The sequence below is a fragment of the Hyaena hyaena genome, unplaced genomic scaffold (assembly GCF_003009895.1).
Source record: "Hyaena hyaena isolate Hyena2069 unplaced genomic scaffold, ASM300989v1 scaffold_169, whole genome shotgun sequence".
NCBI lineage: Eukaryota > Metazoa > Chordata > Mammalia > Carnivora > Hyaenidae > Hyaena > Hyaena hyaena.
The window spans coordinates 2,136,128-2,154,947 of NW_024080801.1; the positions used below are offsets into that span (position 1 = coordinate 2,136,128).

An 18,820-nucleotide genomic window follows, 5' to 3' on the forward strand; every position below is an offset into this window, starting at 1 on the left:
CAAAAGGTGAGTGAGTATAAAGGGGAATTTGAACACATCCTCTGATTTTAAAATTAGTCACAAGATCCGTTCTTTTTTCTTTTTTTCTGGGGCGATGATTACAGAGCCACGACAAAGGGTCCTCAGTGACTTCCTTTCTCTTTCTTTTCTTTGTTTGGAGGTGACAAAGCCGGGCTAGGTGACCCCAGTGTTGGCGGTAACGTCCTAGGCACCGTAGTCAGGGGCCCATCAAACATTCTGCTCTTCTCTCTCCATCGAACCGCATCAAGGGATTGACCTTGGCCAGTCAAGTTCACTGAGCTTTGTCACAGCTGTTTGAGCTGGGCCTTACTGGCCTGGACGTCCACAGTGCACAGAGCAGGGAGTTCTCTTTGATCTTCTTCAAGGCGGACTCTGTCCTCAGGGGAGTTTGAGGGCAGAATGGTGATGTAGCTGGTCCCGCTGGGAGGTGCCCTTGAGAGACGCCAGTGTCTCATCTGCTGGGATGTGGGTGACTCGCAGGTCTTTTGCTTTGGTCTCATTTTGAGTAGAATAGATGCCTTTCAGCACTGTCTTCTTGGCCTTCACAGCCTTTACTTTGGCTTCGGTTTCGGGAGGGCCAATGGCTTCCTTCTTTGCTTTTTTAGCACTATCTGGGTGAAAATGTCTTTTTCTTTTTAAAAATAACCTTTCTTCTGAATACAAATAAATAAATAAAATACTATGTGTAGTAGACATTTTAGAAAGTACCGAGAGTTATTTTAAAAATTGTAAGTACATCATCAGATATAAACACTGTTTTATATTTATTATGTGTGTGTATATTTCATTTTCCCCCAATGAATATATATATATATATTCATGCTGAATATAGACTTATATCTAGAGTTTTTACTTAACTTTCTGTGTGAGCATTTCTCCCACGTCATGGTGTATTTTTCAAATGACATTGATGGCTGCATTCTCCGCGCATCAATCTGCCACTCGGAACTCTCTCTTTTGTTCTCATTTAGCTTGTTTGCCTCCTTCCACCTTCACAGATGACACTGCCCCAACTCTCCTTGTATGCTTATCTGGGCTTGCATCTCTGGCTCTTTTAGCTGGGTGGCATTTTCCAAGACTTGAAATGTGGGACTGAGGGTCCCATGTGCTCTAACCAAAATCCTGACCACCTGTCTTCTCCCTGATGCCCTGCCCTTGGGAGAAATCCCAAGCTAGTCAGTAAGGCTTCAAAGCCTTGCATAATGTGGTCCCTTCCAGAGTATCCAGACCCTTCCCCATAGCGGCCCACACCCAGTTTACAACTCTGCTGATTTAAATTGATGTTGGGGTGCCTGAGTGGCTCAGTTAGTTAAACGTCCTGCTTCGGCTCAGTTCATGGTCTCATGGTCTGTAATTTGAGCCTCGCATTCGGCTCTGTCTTGACAGCTCAAAGCCTGGAGCCTGCTTCGGATTCTGTGTCTCCCTCTCTTTCTGCTCCTCCCCTGCTCACGCTCTGTCTCTCTCTCAAAAATAAATAAATATTTTTAAAAAGAGAAAGAAAAAAAAAATTGGTATAGCATTTCCCTGCCCTGTGCTGTTTCACAATCCCCACTGCCTTAGTTAAGTGTTTCCAGAACTTTGGGTGTTCAGATATCATTTTCACAAAGTTTCCATTTTTCCATACCACCTGTATCATTATTTAACCTTTATTTTTAAGATTAACTATTACTTAAAAAGTGGATTTTAACTTAGCCACAATAGGTAGCTGTGAAAACCCATGAAAATATGAGTTTGGGGTGCTGAACACAGGTGTGCATGTGTGTGTATATAATTTTTTCCTAATTCATATGAAAGTAAATTCGTAACGATTGAAGTAAAAAATAAAGATTCTCCCAACATTATCTAAAATTATCTCCCATAGTGACACATTTTCCCTATTTTGGGAAACACTACATTAGCTCCACTTTCCTGGCATATTATTCCCTCCTTTCTGATAGACTAACTCCTAGTCATCTCTTGAGTTCTAGGGGGACTTGATTTTATAAAACAGCAAACATAATGTTTTGTGAAGTTAAAAAGATAGAATTAAAAAACACAAACATGATAGAATGTAAGTTGAGAAGTGAGTGAAGGGAGAAAAAAATGTCCCAAGAACTTAGACTCTGAAATGCTAAGATGTCAATTTGGCATGCTGGAATTTCTAGGAATGGCCCTTAAAGAATAGAAACAGAGGCTATAACTTCCAAACCAGTAGATGGAAAATATATGGAATAAACACAAATATCAGTTCCAAAAATGCAAGTTAATATAAGAAAGGAGGACAAAAGCAATATATAAAAGAGGGCATATATGGGGCGCCTGAGTGGCTCAGTTGTGAGCGTCCACCTTCGGCTCAGGTCATGATCTCACGGATTGTGGGTTTGAGCCCCATGTGTGGCTCTGTACTGACAGTTCAGAGCCTGCAGCCTACTTCGGATTCTGTGTCTCCCTCTCTCTCTGCCCCTCCCCTACTCACTCTCTCTCTCTCTCTCTCTCGAAAATACACAAACTTAGAAAAAATAAAAAAATAAAAGAGGGCAAATAGTATAGAATATGATGACAGAAATAAACCTGAGGATCTCAGCACATGTAACTCAAGGTGTTCCTGATAAATGACAATGATTATCATCCCGGCTTTAAAGAAATCTATTGACATGATATTCATAAGGTCCTCAAATATAAGGAGATGGAAAAGTTGGGGGGAAAAAGGCAAAAACTACATTCTTAGCAAATATTAAATAACCATAACTGGTGTCTCTGTCTTAATGTTGGGTCAAAATTAATGTAAGATATCGTATGTTATGCCTTATAACTTTCAAATTGTTTGTGAATATTCTTTAACATATGAAAAGCAGCTAAATCAAAATGTCTAAAAATAAGTGGTCCATTGTAGTGATCTGGAATATACATCTGTGAGGTAAATGAATGAGAAAAAAAGCCTGGAATACAACTCCATGCCAACACCATTCATGTCTTCAGAAAGACTCATGTCTCACACAGCCTCGCTAGAGAGAAGAGGGTGTGTTTGAGCATGCTGTGATCAATGGGCCTTGTGAAGACAGAGTCACTGATGTAGGGGGTGCTTAGGAAGAGTCTATATAATATTATTTCACCAAATATGAGAGATGATTAATGGATGTTTGTTTTATACATGATTTGAAATATGCATATGTAATTGAAGGTATCAATCTTATAGCATAAGTAGATCTGTGCCTCTGCTTATGTCATCAGAAGTTTACATGTGCGAGTTAGCTTCACCATTCTGTGGATGTTGTCATTGGGAAATAAGTTATAGGCGGCAGGGTTGTCCTACATTTGGGCACAGATAGCATTTTGTCTTAAGTCACACAGCTGCTGAGAGATAGAACTTGATGCCAAAGACTGGGAGCTGGGCAATGACCACTCCAAATTTTAGCACCTGTTGGGAGTCAGGACAGAGACAAGAAACATTGAGTCTAAGTGATGCCAACCCCATAGGGCAAAATGTGGCCATGGGTTTGGGTTCAGAGCTGCAGCCTTCCTGAGAACTCTGAGTTCAGCCAGCCCTGTGGCGGGAGGCCCTGGGTAAGAAGACCCGGGTTCTAGCTCTGGATCTGCCCACCACTCATGGGCCGTGTTATTTTGCCCATCCCTTAATTTCTTGGAACTTCATGTCCTCACATGCATTGAAAAGGGCTGTTTTAACCACCCGAGTCTGTTATCTCTGTAAAATGGGAATAATACACCTTGGCCTTCCCCCTAGTGGTATCCAGGTAAATGTTTAAAACTGGCTTTGTGGAAGCAAACAAACAAGTTTAAAAAACCAAACCAAACCAAACCAAAAAATTAGTTTATAGAGTTTTTACCATTTGCCAATTTCTGTGATGTAAATACATCAGTCATGGCCAATTTCAGCCTACCAACAAGAAGTTGCTGACTACAGGATTGGCGTGAGATGTGCTCGGCCAGGTGTCACGAGCTGCTTGGGGCCAGATGTCTCTTCACACACCTATCAGGGACCAATATGACTGCTAACAGCTCTCACTTCCAACGACGTAATAAGGATAGCAGAGTTTGAACCTCTAACTCAGACAAAACAGAGTCTGGATTTTGGCTCTGCCTCTCCCTAAGTGTACAATCCTGGTTAATTCATTTTGCTCTCTAAGCTCTAGTTGTCAAACTAAGAAAATGGAAATGACAGTACTCATAACACAGAGTCCATTCATTCACACATTCATTCATTTCCTTCCTTCCTTCCTTCCTTTATTCATTCAACAAGTGTTAATTAATCAAGATGATGATTAATCAACATCTAAGAGTTTAGCTACATGCCAGGTGCCTTAATTTCTGTCCACTAAGAAAAGATTTTCCCTGTATTTGGTCCTTGGCTATTTTCCTTCTGCTGCACTTTCCTATGGGGTGTCATCTCCATTGCATGGTCAGGACCTTCCCATACTCCCTAATCACAGTCTCCCAAGGACCTTTCTCCTCTGAGCTCTGGATGCTTGTATCCATCACCTGATGCCCACTTCCTGTGAGACGTGCCATAGGCTATCCAACACAGCCTGTCTTCAAATAAACTCCTTAGCTCTTTCCATCCATGCCGTCTGCTCCTCCTATAGACTTGTTCCAGAGGATAGGGCCACCGGTTTCCCAAGAGCCAGGCCATCTATGGCTCAGTGCTTCCTTCCATTGGAAGAGCAGCTCCTCCACTGCTTTCTCAGGTGGGCATGCCAGACAGGCTCCAACTACAATTTCGAGTTTATCTCATATGCTTCTTGTCACAATCAATATTTGTTGAATTAAATGAGTAAACTAATGGTGAGAATTTCATGCACCATAATGGGATTTGAAGGAAGCTATTTCAGGGTGTGGAGAGAGTTATTGATCTCTCTGAAATCACATCACTCAGACAACTATACATTTTATTATTCCTAAGCTGAGAGCTGGGGCTTAATAGACGATGAGACTGGTTCAAAATTGATTGATTGATGGATTAATTGATTCTTTCATCACATACAATTTGAATACCTGCTTGGGTGCCAGACACTTTTTCTGGGGGGATATTAAGATGAACAAAATATAAGTCCAAGCATCTCATTATCTACTTGGGGGAAGGCTTGAAAAATGTACAATGAAATGTGTGCTTTGATTAAAGGGTTGTACAAAACGCTCTGTGTGCATGGGGGACGGTGTGACAGGCTCCGCCTCTGACAATCAGGGACAGCTTCACGGAGGTAGTAATATTTGTTTCGGGCCTTCTTTAAGGAAGAAGAGTTTGGCAGTGGAGAAAGGAGTGGGGTGGAGGAAGAAAAGTAAATCCTAGGCAGGGACAGCACGTGTTGAACTGGGTGATGGGCAGCACTGTGGTATTTGGGCTCTGGTGAAGATTTCTGTCCCATTGACTCATTAGACATGGTGAGTGTTAGGAGCACTGCAGTCCAGCGCTGTTGGCCCGACCCCCTCCCGGCCCCCAGAAACTGACACAAGTACTGATTGTCTTGGAAAGGCAGCCACTTCCCTTGTCTGCCTTGATGTAAGCGCTGCAGCTAAGCCCAGAAACTGGCATCCTCCCCAGCCCCACCGGTTCCTCGGATAATGACAAATCCTTTTCGTTTTCTCCCCATTATTTCACCGTAAATGGGAAAATAATAAGAAGAGCCGGCAATAGGACTAATTAAATTGGCCATTTCAGTGCCATCGATCCAGGGCCGGAAAGGAGAGAGGCTTCTGATGGAGGATGCATGGAACGCATTTCTGTCACAGTGTGGGGGCTTCAGGCAGTGCAGCAGCCTGGGATCGGGGATGTGAGCTGTGCTAGGGACAGGCGCGGTGCCCGCAGATGGGACAGGCATCTCCTGAAGGATGCCTCCTGGGAGACTGCCCACGGATCTGGGGACAAAATCCCCTCATTTCATTCTCTGGACAGGAGGCATTGTGTGAGAACAAAGGCTGAAGGTGAGAATGTCAGTCTTTGTTCTGGGGAGCCCGTGGTGGGGCGTGAATGGTCGGTGCCAAAGGTGGTGAAAATAAATACATGAATGAATACATAAAAACTTAATAGGAGCCCTACAGAAGGCCAGCTGAGCTGGACCGACTCAACGTTTGTCAGCACTGAGTTTAGAAGTCAGCTTTTCGATCCTATTCTGTGGAAGGTCACTTCTGTTGAGCAGGTGGCTGAGCCCAGCTCCTCCCCAGTTGTGGTCCCCAGTGCCAACCTCCCTGCTTTCCTGGCCTAAACTAGTTACATTTCTTTACAGGCACCAGAGTGATCCCACCTTCTTGTCTTTATCCACGTTACACCCCCTGTCCCTCTTCCAGAATTTCTCAAAGTGCCATCTGGGCACCATTTGCCTTGGAAAAATGTGGGGATATCACTGGAATTGTGGAAGCCAGACCCCAGGACACTCCTGCTGAATCATGCAGGGACTGGAGCTCAGAATTGGGATTTTAGCAAATACGGTGGGTGATTCTTAGCACCACTGGGGTTTTAGAATCACTGACCACCTTTTTCTCTCTGTGTAGAAACACTTCTTCATCTCCCTCTCCACAGTGCTAGTGTGCTGAAATATGAACAGGGCTCCCTGTTGTTTTAGGTTCAGACATAGCCAAAAGCTTTTTTATTTGATTCAAGATTGTTGTAAACTTCTGCAGAAAGGAGACAAGGAATTGCAATGTCCATCTCAAAACCCACAAAAATCGCAACCACTAGCAAACTTTATAGTGGTTGGAGAATAGCCATCCAGAGAGGCAGTTGTGCCCGAAATGAATAACAGTAAGTAGAATTTGTGAATGGTCATTATCTCTTACCTAGGCCATATTTTATGACTTTTCAAAGTAAGCTAACACACTTTATGAATTTTGTAAAATGGTTTCCTCACCTTATGAGTTTCCCATCCTCAGTGTAGAAACCAGAAATCTCAAATTCATAGCCTCCCTTGCAGCAAGGACACAGACCATCTGTACTTTCAACAAGTTGTGCTGGTCACTGACACCCACGCAGATCTGGTGTGAAAGTGAGTAATAGGCACAGTTCGACTCCTGCAGTGACCCATTTTCCTGCAGAGGTTGGTTGGAGAAGCACCCAGGTTTGGAAGAGTTTTGGGAGCAGACCAAATTCCTGATGCAGAGTTTCCTAGCTGTTCATAAACTATCACACGTCTAATGAGCTCCAGGGCTGATGTCCTTACCAGTTAGGGATGTTGCTCCTGAAAGCTGAAGCTCAGGTCTGACTCACCAGCTGTCCCTGCGAGTCTCTGAGCTACCCAGCCCTCCACTCTTTCTAACATCCCCCTTAGTGCAATGAGCAAAATCACAAAATCCACACCAATACACTTCTACCAACCCAATCTCACAGCTGGGTGACTAATGTTTTTGTGCAAGAGATGAAAACATTATTTTCTGGTCCAGGATCCAATCTAGGAGTACACATTTTATTTAACTGTCCTACATCCCTAATCTCTTTCAATCTGGAATAGTTCTTCCATATTTCTTTTCCTATCTTGACCTTAACATTTGCTAAGAAAACAGACAGGCATTTTACTTTGTAGAAGGTGTCTCAGTTTGGGTTTGTCTGATGTTTCCTCATTATTAGAATGATGTTAAATGCATGCTTGGCAGAAAAATGAAGGAAGTGCTATTGTGTCCTCCTCAGTGCCTCATATCAGGAGGCGCATGGTATTGATTTGTCCTTTACTCATGATGTTTCTTTGATCACTTGATTAAGGTGCTGACTTCTAGGTTTCTCTACTGTGAAGCTACTATTTATCCCTTTGTAATTATTATGCACCCCAAATCCTTTAAATCATTTATTTCCTGCTTTATCAGTCAGAACCAGCTTCTGTTTCTTGCAACTAGAAGCCCCAACAGTGACATCTCTATCAATGTGTTTCATATTCATATTTACTCACACAGCGAGTCCTCCAAGACACTGTGGTGATTTATGCAGAAAGGAGCATTATTGTGTCTAGGGTTTAGGTGACATCTTTATAACTGCATTAGAGAAAAGATGGGAAGGGGCAAGACTCAGGCAGGAAGCCCATTGGGTGGATTCTGCTGTAGTTGAGGTACGATGAGATGCAGAAAGGCAATGAAACAAAGGGATATTTTAGAAGATAATGAAAACGCTACAACTCATCAATGACCCACTCTGTACCAGGCTCTTGTATTTTATTTTATTATTTAATTTTATTTATCTTATTTTATAGAGAAAGCAAGCAAACATAAGTAAGGGAGAGGGGCAAAGGGAGAAGGAGATAGAATTGCAAGCAGGCTCCATGCTCAGTGCAGAGGCTAATGTGGAACTCAATTCCTTGACCCTGGGAATATGACCTGAACTGAAATCAAGAGTTGGATGCTCAACTGACTGAGCCACCCAGGTGGCTGTACCAGGCTCTTGTATATACTGTTTCTGTTCTTTGTAACAGCCCTCAACACTGTGTTTAGCACTACCTCTCCTCATAAGGAAATGAAGGCTGCTGGATTTGTCCATAAACACAGAGCTAGTGAAGGCAGAGCCAGTGTCCCCAGCCAGGAGCACCTGGCACTAAAGCACATGCACATTCCCACGAGCTTCCCACCTCACCTGGATGCTGATCCAGTGGCCTCACTTGTACCTCTGAAAACCCCAAAGTGGCAGTGACAAAATAGATGAAGCTCTTCCAGGTGTGTGGGTCCTGAGCCAACTCACAGAAGGGTGAGAGCTCACGAAGAGGAGTGCACCTGAGAAACAGGTCTGTGGTGTCGCTTACACAGGACAACACCTGGGGGGAGGATCATCTGTCTGGTGGAGGGCAGGTGTTTGCAAATGTGACCAACCTGACACTGAGTGGTCTCGGCAAATCCAGATGTACTCCATGAGCTGAGGTGGAGCCTGGAGTTCTTGCTGCCTCAGGGTCATTCAGGCTTAAACAAAAGAAAGGAAAAAGACAATTATCTAGGGCTCCCACATTTTCTTATCCATGTGGGGGCTGCAAGAGACACACTCCCCCTCCTCTATTCCATCTCATAGAGGATTCTTTGCCTACAGGGCTCTCGGCGGGTCTCGAGGCACCTGGGGGCACACGACTTAAAGACCTCTCAGAGTTGGCCAGCTTGGGTGGCTCAGTTGGTTAAGTGTCTGATTCTTGGTTTCAGCTTAGGTCATGACCTCACAGTTTGTGAGTTCGAGCCCCAAATCTGCACTGACGGTGCTGAGCCTTCTTGGGATTCTTTCTCTCTCTCTCTCATTCTGTCTGCCCTTACCCCCTCTCTTTCTCTCTCAAAATAAAGAAATAAACTTTAAAAAAGAACTCTCGGTGTTGGGGGCCTCTTGGATCTCCCCTAGTCCAGGCTCTGCTGGACTTTCAGGGTAATATGTGCCACAGGGTTAGGGACGGACATTCTGTAAAGTCCCTACTAGTTGAAATTCTAGAATTCTACAAATCCACTTAACATCCCCCCCTTCATTTCCCGCTGTATTGCTTCTTTTTCCAATGCTACTTAATATTTCAGGAAACCTTGGTGTTTGAAGCTTAACCTTGTGATTTTGACTATTTGGCAGAGTCTCTGAAGATACATGTCGTATGTTAATTTGAAACTTCGTTGAAGCAAAGTTTGAATTTCAAGGGCTGCAAGACTGTCTTGCCGGAGTGGGCACTTCACTGGTGCACGAGCTGCAGGCAGCCTCATCCCTGCCCGCCTCAGCCATGTGACCTCTCTGTGTTATCACGTTCATAATTCAGAATCGCTGCCACTGGCCCTCAAGGGTGTATTCTCGGTCAGACGCTGTATTCTGTGCTCCAAGTGCATGATATCATTTATTCCTCACAAAAACTTTGTAGAATGGTGTCTCATTATGCAGAGAAAGGGGAGTTCAGCTGTATTAGGTACGGTTCCCATGGGGTCATGGCACTAAGTGTCACAGTCAGGATCCAAACCCAGGTCTGTTTCCCTTCAAAGCCCGTGCTTCTCACTGCTGGAGAGATCTCACTGCTGGAGAGATCTCAGCAGTGATTCTTGCCAGGCTCAGGGAGGAAGGTTCATGGGTAGGCAACTGCCATTAGGGCAGCACAGGGTTCCTGTATTCGACAAATATTGATTGAACTCAATGTCTGGCATATTGAGCAATGTGCCAGATATTGCTCCATGAATGGTGTTTTTGCATCAGTGAACAAAGAGGGACACACAATTCGGTCCTCCTGGAGCTTTCCACCGGTGTAGACAGGCAATAAACTATACAACAGCAGACATTCTGTGCTGGAGGTTGACAAGTGCTGGGGAGAAAAAACAGAGAGAGGATAGGACATGCAGGTCTCAGAGGTGAGGTAGAATGTGCAGGAAAGAGGAGTGGCAATGCACTGGCCCGGACACAGTGCCTGGTGTGCTCATGCACATCCGGGAGGCCTGCACGACTGGGGTGTGAACCTGTGGGGTGGCTGTGAGGAGACGGGGCTGCCAGGCCACAGGCCCAAACCACGAGAGGCCAGCGGGCCATTCCACTGAGGGCAATTTCCGCTCTGAGGGAGATGGCAACCACCGGGGGGCTGCAGCAGACACGTGACTTGCTCTGATGGCTGTTTTTGTTTTTTCTTAAAATTTTTAATGCTTATTTATTATTGAGAGACAGATCATGAGCAGGAGAGGAGCAGAGACAGATGGAGACACAGAATCTGAAGCAGGCTCCAGGCTCTGAGCTGTCAGCACAGAGCCCGACGTGGGGCTCGAACTCATGAACCGAGAGATCATGACCTGAGCCGATGTCGGATGCTTAACCGACTGAGCCCCCCAGGAGCCCCTCTGATGGCTGTTTTGAATCGCTCCGGCATGTGGAGAAGTGACTCAGGCGGGGCGAGGAAGGAGGGAAGCCAGAGTCCGGGTGGGAGCCAGTTGCTGGCGCTCTGGTGGAGGTGATGTACTGGTCAGACAGTGCACACGTTTTGAAGGCAGAGCCAGCAGAACTCTCTGACCAGAGGATGCCGGGAGCGAGTTTATTTCAGTGACAGAATTTATTTAAACAGCTTTTTAAATGTCCTTCAAACTGTCTCAAAACGATCCCTAAAGGTCTAGCAAAGGTTCCTTAGATATTTTGATTATAGTGTGTTTGAGGAGGGAACCACTTGCCCCCACAAATGTGGAGATTAGCCAACCTCTTGGCTTCTTACCCTCACAAATGTCAAACATGCATATGACTCTTACCTGGTCGTGGACATGGATCGAGAAGATCCTGCTAGAATCTCCTCATCTCTGAGGAGGTGAGAAGCCAGAAACTTCCCTGGGAATAGGCTGAGGTGGTGACAGCAGCCTTCTGTGCTGGGAAAACCAGAAGCCCGTTGTTGCAAGAAGAAGGTGCCTGTGGAGCGGTGGTGGGGGGGGCATCTTGGCAGCTCAGACCCACAGATGTCTGCAAGTTTCAGAGCAGCAGATGGAAGAAGAGTCGTGAGCCTCGGAGCAATGAGGGCACTCCCAGGGAGCCCCGACCTTCAGTTCTGCCGGCCACGCTGGCTGGAGGGAAGGTGCTCGGAAAGGGCGCTGCGGTTATCTATTTGCTCAGAGTGGCCAGCACACGGAGTCCACATGCACAGAACTGTGGGTTCCCTGTGGTGTCTGCTAGAGCATTTCCAAGCCTGAATCACTCAATTCGCTTCCGGTCATGGCAGCCAGGGCTCTAGACTTAGAAATGGAAGCGGTATTCTAAATCCTGGATGGGGGTGCCTGGGAGACTCAATCAGTTAAGTGTCTGCCTCCAGCTCAGGTCATGATCTTATGGTTTTTGAGTGCAAGCCCCATGTTGGGCTCTGTGCAGACAGCCCTCAGCCTGGACCCTGTGTGTCTCTATCTCTTTCTGCCCCTCCCTCCCTCAAATAAATAAATATTAAAAGAAAATATTTTTTAAAATTAAAAAAAAAAAATTCTGGCTCTGCTACATCTTAGCCGAGTGACTGTGACCAAATCACGTAACCTCTTAAAGCGTCTGCATTTTCATTGGTACTTAAGAGTACAGGGATGCAGTAGAATATATTTGGTGCCCTTTCCTGTAAGGGGATGATACTTGTGACCATGTGCTCTGCGTCAAGCAGTGAAATGTGTACAGAAATGACACCGGACGCTTCTGGGTAAAAGCTTTGAAGAGTCAGTGTATGGCTTTGCCATGCTTTCCTCCCCTTGTCTCTGTGCCTGTGGATGTGTGGATCTAGAGGGAGCCTCCAGCAGCCTGGATTCCAGAGGAATTAGCACGTGCAGAACCCCTAGTCCACCTATGGCACGTAAGTAAGGCTGAGGCAGAAACAAACTTGCTTTACTTTGAACCTTTAAAAATGTCTGGGTTGTTTGCTCCTATTGTATAACATAGCTTGTCTTGACTGACGGAGATGGAAATGATAATCTCTTCTCCTGTGCACAGCACAAGATTGTCCTGATGATTGGATGTTGTTCTTCCCTCTCTCTGGAACCTTCCATTTCCTTCTCCACTTCAGGCGAACTCTCATTTGCTTTCGAGGTGTCAGCTGAAGTGGGGTTTCTTTAGAGAGGCCCTTCCCTGGAGCCCTGATGGGGTTTCCCTCTTCTGCTATTAGAGTTTCTATGTAGCACCTTCCTTCTTTTCTGGCCTTCGTCTCATCTATAATCCCTTCTCAACAGCCTGTCACATGGCTGTCCAACCCTGTGAGGACAAGCCCTTGCCTGCCTTGTTATCGCTGTGTCCCCTCCTTGAACAGCGCCAGGCATAAGTCAAGAGCCTGCAGACAAACGCATATGACCAGGAGAGTGCCAGCACAGTAATGGTGGCCTTCATTTTCTCTCTTCGCCACCAAAGACTCCCTTATAATATTTCTCTTCTTCCCTCGGGGGCTCCATATTTGGGAAGGTTTCTGTCCACCAAACAGACTGCATTTATACAAAGCAATTCATTTGACTATTTCTTATTACTCAAAGACATGTGTAGCTGCTGATAAGAGTTACTGATCAGCAGGAGATAATCACCGTGACCACATCAATGGATTTAATTCCAGCCCCAAGCAAAGCAAACACATGTTTGTGTTTGTGCAGCTTTACAGAGTCCTTAACAGTTGCTTCGACCAAAAGGGCTCATAATGTTTATTTAACAAGAGACCCTGAGGGAGGCAGCTCATCCGTGTCATCGAGGACTTGTCTCCTGTCTTTTGCCTCTGTCTTCCTCAGTCTTCTTTTCGTGCTGTGTTGCCTCTTTATCTGCCCAAGATGTCTCTAGCTGGTCCAGGGATCAAGATGGGATTAAGGGACCAAGCCATTCAGCTCTACCTTCCTGCCTGTAGCCTTCACCAGGGAATCAAAAGCTTCCTCAGAAATGCCTCCTCATGTTTCCTTTGTCACAACTGGATTGCATGGTGTCTTCCAGCTGCAGGGGATACTGGGAAAGTGAGTATGTAGCAAAGGATCCTGAAAGTCCTCCTGGACCTGGCATATGGGCATCCTGGGTGAAGTGTGGGTCCATCAGCAAGACAGAAAGTGGGGAGAGTGGCTTCTGGATAGCAATAGAGTGTTTGCTGTGTCTCCGGTAGGTAATGAGAGGTCATGGCCACATTACCTCTTTCTCATTCATTTAGTCAAGGCCACCCCTTTAACAGATGAAAAGAATAAGCACCCAACATGGGTAACATCCAAGGTTCCATCTTGCTTTAAGGGCAGATAGGGGTTAGAATATAAGTCCTCAAGATCTCTTCACTCTTTTCAAGAGTGTAATAATCTAAAGGGGCTCATAGCCCAGGCAAGTGGTGTAGCAGAAGCAGAGGGACTGACCTTGAATGGCTGTAGGGAGGTGGCCTGGATTCTGTCCCAATTTCCACCTTATCTAGCCTATCTTTGGGCAAGTTAGGTACTCAGTTGATGGCTTGGTCTTGTTTCAGCCATCTTTATTTAATCTGACTTTCCAGATGAGGAAATTGGGACCCAGAAAGGTGAAGTGACCTCATCAAGGTCAGACAGGTGTAAGTGGCAGGGCAAGGCTGGAGAAAAGTAAGAAAGCTCCTGACTTCCTGTCTGGTGCTCCCTCCCTGACAGACATGTTTGGAAGAGTTTCAAGTGCTTCCTGAGTGAGGGGGTAGGGCCGCGCATCCTCTCTGTTATTAGGACATGACAATTCACTGAGTTGGGAGGGATCATTGACCAGTGTTAGCTATTCAGTCATGGACTTACAAACTTGACTTTCAAGTTGTGTTTATAAAGTGGCTCTTGGTAAGTGAATAAATCTGGACTTCATGCATTATTGCAAAAACTGCCCTTGCCAATCTGTGAATTTACCCACTACTGTGGTAACAAAGGATGATGAGAATAAGGACCATCTTGATTTTTAATAAGAATAAGGGATGCTAACCCTGGCAGTGATTCCCTCCAAGGTACCATCATCCCAATCTCATGGAGAGAGATTTTTAAAAAATACAGATTTCAGGACTTCATCCCTTGGAATACCCGGACAGGTCCTACAAATGTGTATCTTCACAAAGTTTTCTCAGGAGATTCTGGTAACTGGCCTAGTATTTCAGTTGCTGAGTGGACAGGATGGGATTTCTTGAAGCAGCCTTTGGACATCTTTAAATTGTGGCTTATTTGCTTCTCTTTCAGACAAAATGTGTGTTAGCACCAAATGGATGGATATCATTAAGTGATGACCAGATGGCCCATGCCAATGAACTTCTCAGAAGCACTATTAACCATGGGAGTGCATTTGCTTTTGCCTTAAAATATATAATTTGAAAAATATGTATTGTTCATTATTTAGGAAGCTAAAGGTAAACATTGGACACTGTTAGTATTCCAGTCAATTAGAGGATGCTGTCAAAACAACATTTTAAAAATTACAAAGACTGGGGCGCCTGGCTGGCTCAGTTGGTTAAGTGTGTGACTCTTGATTTCGGCTCAGGTCATGATCTCACAGTTCAGGAGATTGAGCCCCATGCCGGTTTCTGCACTTAGAGTGTGGAGGCTGTTTGGGATTCATTCTCTCCCTCTTTCTCTGCCCTTTATCTTGCTTAAGCTCTCTCTCTCAATCTCTCTCTCTATATCTCTCTCAAAATAAATCAATAAAATTTAAAAAGAAAAGACAAAGACTGAACCCATGAGATGTTATCAATCATTATTTTAGATCAGTAGTTCTCAAGAGGGGTGAGAGGTACGTTTAATAATGCCTGGAGATACTTTTGGTTGCCCCACTTGACAGGGGTTGTGGGTGCTGACACCTTGGGAGTAGATCAGGATGCTGCTATACATCCTGCAATGCACATGACAGCCCCTCTCTCCCAACTAAGAATGATCTAGCCCCCAATGTTGATAGTGCTGGTTTAAGAAATCCTGTCTTAGAGTCTCTGACTCAGGCTCGAATATAATTCCTTCATCGCTAATCTTTTAGCTTGGCATCTGTCTATGTATACATGTGTGAGTGTGTGTGTGTGTGTGTGTGTGTGTGTGTGTGTGTGTGTGTGTGTGATGGGAACCAAGACCTCCATGATTCCAAGACATTCTTCTGTGGATTCATGTGCGTACCTTTTGCCATCTTTAAGCCCTGCTGGGGAAGACTTCCGGGGACTCCTTCATTCATGTGTCCTCCATAACCACGAGGTGAACAATTGTCTCCTCTGCGGGTTCCTGGAGCTGCTGAGACCCCAGGACCGTAGTGTGGGCCTTGGGCTTCCCAACCCCAAGGTGGATCTCTAGCTGTCTCGGACTCCTCATCTCTCCACTCTGCTGAGAGACTTCGCTCCTGCCTCGTCCTCTCTGCCACAGTCGGTATCCCCTGGCCGTCTTGTCAATCGCCCTCTATTGGAAAATACTTTCTCTTATGTTAGGAAGGCTCAGAAGCTGCATGGCAGAGTCAAAGTTGCTCTGCATGGGGAGGCGGGAGTCTCAGGCTGGAGCCCACCTTCACCACCAACTTGCTGTGTGACCTCAGGCAACTTCTTTCCCTTCTCTGGTCCTCACATTACCCTCTGTGTAATCAATGGCTAGTTGAGAAGAGTTCTCAGGTCCCTTCCTGGTCAGACATGGAGAACTCTGAAATTGGCAAGGTCTTTCCCTCCACACAAGGACCCGCAGTTTGACCAGACAGAACCCATCTTGCGAGCCACACCTGCACCCCGTGTTTTTTTCCTAAATGCTAAGAAGAACGTTCAGGCTTATCATTCTGGGCAGAATCTCACACCCACACTGACGGATGTCAATTTTGGCATTTATTAGAATGCCAGTAAATCTTGAAAACAATAAATATCTCATTACTTTGCTGATGATGTGTCTTTAAGTGCTACTTGAAAATGCCTGTCGTCGCTCTGTTTGATTTATAACAAGGACTGGTTTTAATCTTGCAGCCTTTCATCTTTTGCAAGCACCTTGTTGAACCCTAATCACATTTCTGTAACTCCCTCAGAGCAACCGGTGAGGAGGCCACTATGGGTATTCCAGGGATGATGTGGTTTGGAGTCTGATTCCCTGACCTACGATTGCCAGTTGAAATGACACAGACTTTGAGGTCCGACAGGCTCCGATTAATATCCCGTGTCCCATCGTCTCACGGAGGGCTGGGTCATCTTGGACAAACCAGCATAGCCTCCATTCGCCCCAGTCTCCTCGCCTGTAAATGGGGGATCGAGGTTAAGAGGGAATGAATTGATGAGTGAACAGCACCTATCCTGGTTTCTGGACTAGAAGAGAAGCTCTGACGATGGTGATCTATTAAAATGATTATTACTTCGAAGAAAGAACCAACTCAGAAAGCCCTGGAGGCCAGTGTCAAGGGCTGTACATCAATTCCTCTTCTGTTTTAATACTGAATTAACAACCAGGCAGGGGGAAAAATGGAACATTTAAATATTTAAACCAAACATTTAATTTTTAAACATGAACATTCTTTTTATAACTTGGACTGCTCTTCAAGGCCTATGGAAAATTCCCCAAGCCTCTGCTATCTGCCCTCCTTCTGGGGTGTGTGCTAGAGAACACTGCTAATCTTGGATGCCTCTGAACTTGGCAAGAGATGGTACATTTGTTTTATTCTGAAAAAGGCGCATTTGTGTCCCAGTGAAGATATTCCTGACAAGTTTCTATAAGGAAAGAGAGGCTAATCCCTGTTCCATAGAAATGAAGCTGAATCTAACAGGAAGGGAATGGTTTCATGTGACTCTCTAGATTCGTGCTCTCTACCAGACCCAGTTCCAACCGATATTCATGTTATCACTTTCAAATTACACCCAAAACAAATCCCATGGTGAGGCTTTTGCTGTAATTGTGTTTTCGTCCATAAGAAAGTGAGGTTCAATAAGGCTAACCAAGGACCCCAGGGTCATGGGTACTACAGAGTGGACATTGATACTTCCACATCCTCTTTTTCTTGCAAGGGCCCCTGATTTTTGCATGAAGATCCACTGTCTTCCCCCACCCCAAGGTTGTTGCTGTTGCTTGTGGATTTAAATCCACCTGTACTTTGCGTGGGTCTCATGACGCTGTTGCTCACAGTGGCCACAGCCACGGATTATACATGTGGACCAGTAGAGTCCACATAGGTGCATCAAGATGTCCCTAGGATCCTGGAAGAGGACATTGATGCCCCTCTTGGCAGCCTTACCACCAGGAAGGGAGATCCTGCTGAGGAAGAAGCTGGTGGGAGAGATTATAACTGGTCTAGTTCAATCTCTGAGGTCATCACTTCCCTTTAAGGAAAGAGGTTTGGGGGCACCTGGGTGGCTTAGTCGGTTAAGCATCTGACTCTTGAATTTGGCTCTCAGGTCATGATCTCATGGTTCGTGGGTTCGAGCCCTGTGTCAGGCTCTGCACTGACAATACAGAGCCTGCTTGGGATTCTCTCGTGCCCTCACTCTCTGTCCCTCACTTGTTTTCTCTCTCTCAAAATAAATAAATAAAACATTTTTTTAAAGAAAAGGGGTTTCTCTCCTCTTAATGACTTGTCATGTAGTCATATATTGCTTTCACCTCATTAATTAATGCAACAAACTCCCATCGAGCACTGATTAAGTTTGGGGTGCTCTGCTGTAGCCAGGTGTATCCAGGCCACCCTAGGTCTCACCCATCTCTGACTACAACATGTTTCAACACTCTCCATTTGAGCACCATCTGCTCAGCCCTCTTCATGTGGCTTTGGTCTCCGCCAAAGATCTATAGGCCACCACCACTCTTGGGGTGCAGTCCTCCTTGAGGCTGAACAGCACAGATTCCCATCTCAGCCCTCCTCCTTGGGTTCCCCCTTGAAGGGTAGCACAAACACCCCATTGCTGCCACAGGGCACTGCTTCTGGGGTCCAGAGACCTAAATCCTGGCTTAGGATCCCCAATGCTGCTGCTTCCCAACTCCCTCCTAGATGCCCTACAAGGCAGGGGAAAACTCCCCCAAACTTCCAGCCAACTTCTTCTTAAGCACCTTCAGGCGTCTCTGCATCTCCTAGACCCTTGAGAGCACTAAGCATAGTTTTCCTGAGAGCAATGGGTGGATAACCACCTAAGCCTGCAAATCCATGAAGATCCTTTCAGAGCCAGGGGCAGTTTGCCCCAAACACAAATTCAACACTCTAACCTAGAAGGTAGGAATCATTCTGAATTTGGAAACTGGATTTGATTGCTTCTAAACAAAAGTCAAAAGAAGAAGTAAACTAAACCAAACAGCAACAGACATGAGAAGAGACATAAGGCAACTGCATGACCCTGTGGTCCAGTCCCCACCTTTCAATGAGACTTGTCCCTCTTGTGACCTTATCTACACCTTTCTTGCAAGGTGTCCCCCCAAAGTGGTGTCCAACATGTAGGCACAAGTCTGCTTTCTGTGAGTGTGGCTCTTTCAGTGCATCATTCTTCCTTTCCTGCTATATGTCAGTTTGGTGCAAAAAGTCTTT

General features: G+C 45.4%; 1 long non-coding RNA gene across 1 annotated transcript; it reads left to right on the forward strand.

The window, feature by feature from the left end:
• The first annotated feature begins 12,989 nt into the window (after positions 1–12,989).
• On the forward strand, positions 12,990–14,821 carry LOC120237057. Its single transcript, XR_005529841.1, has 2 exons — positions 12,990–13,350; positions 14,554–14,821. It is a non-coding gene; the product is annotated as an uncharacterized LOC120237057 (long non-coding RNA).
• The last annotated feature ends 3,999 nt before the right edge of the window (positions 14,822–18,820 follow it).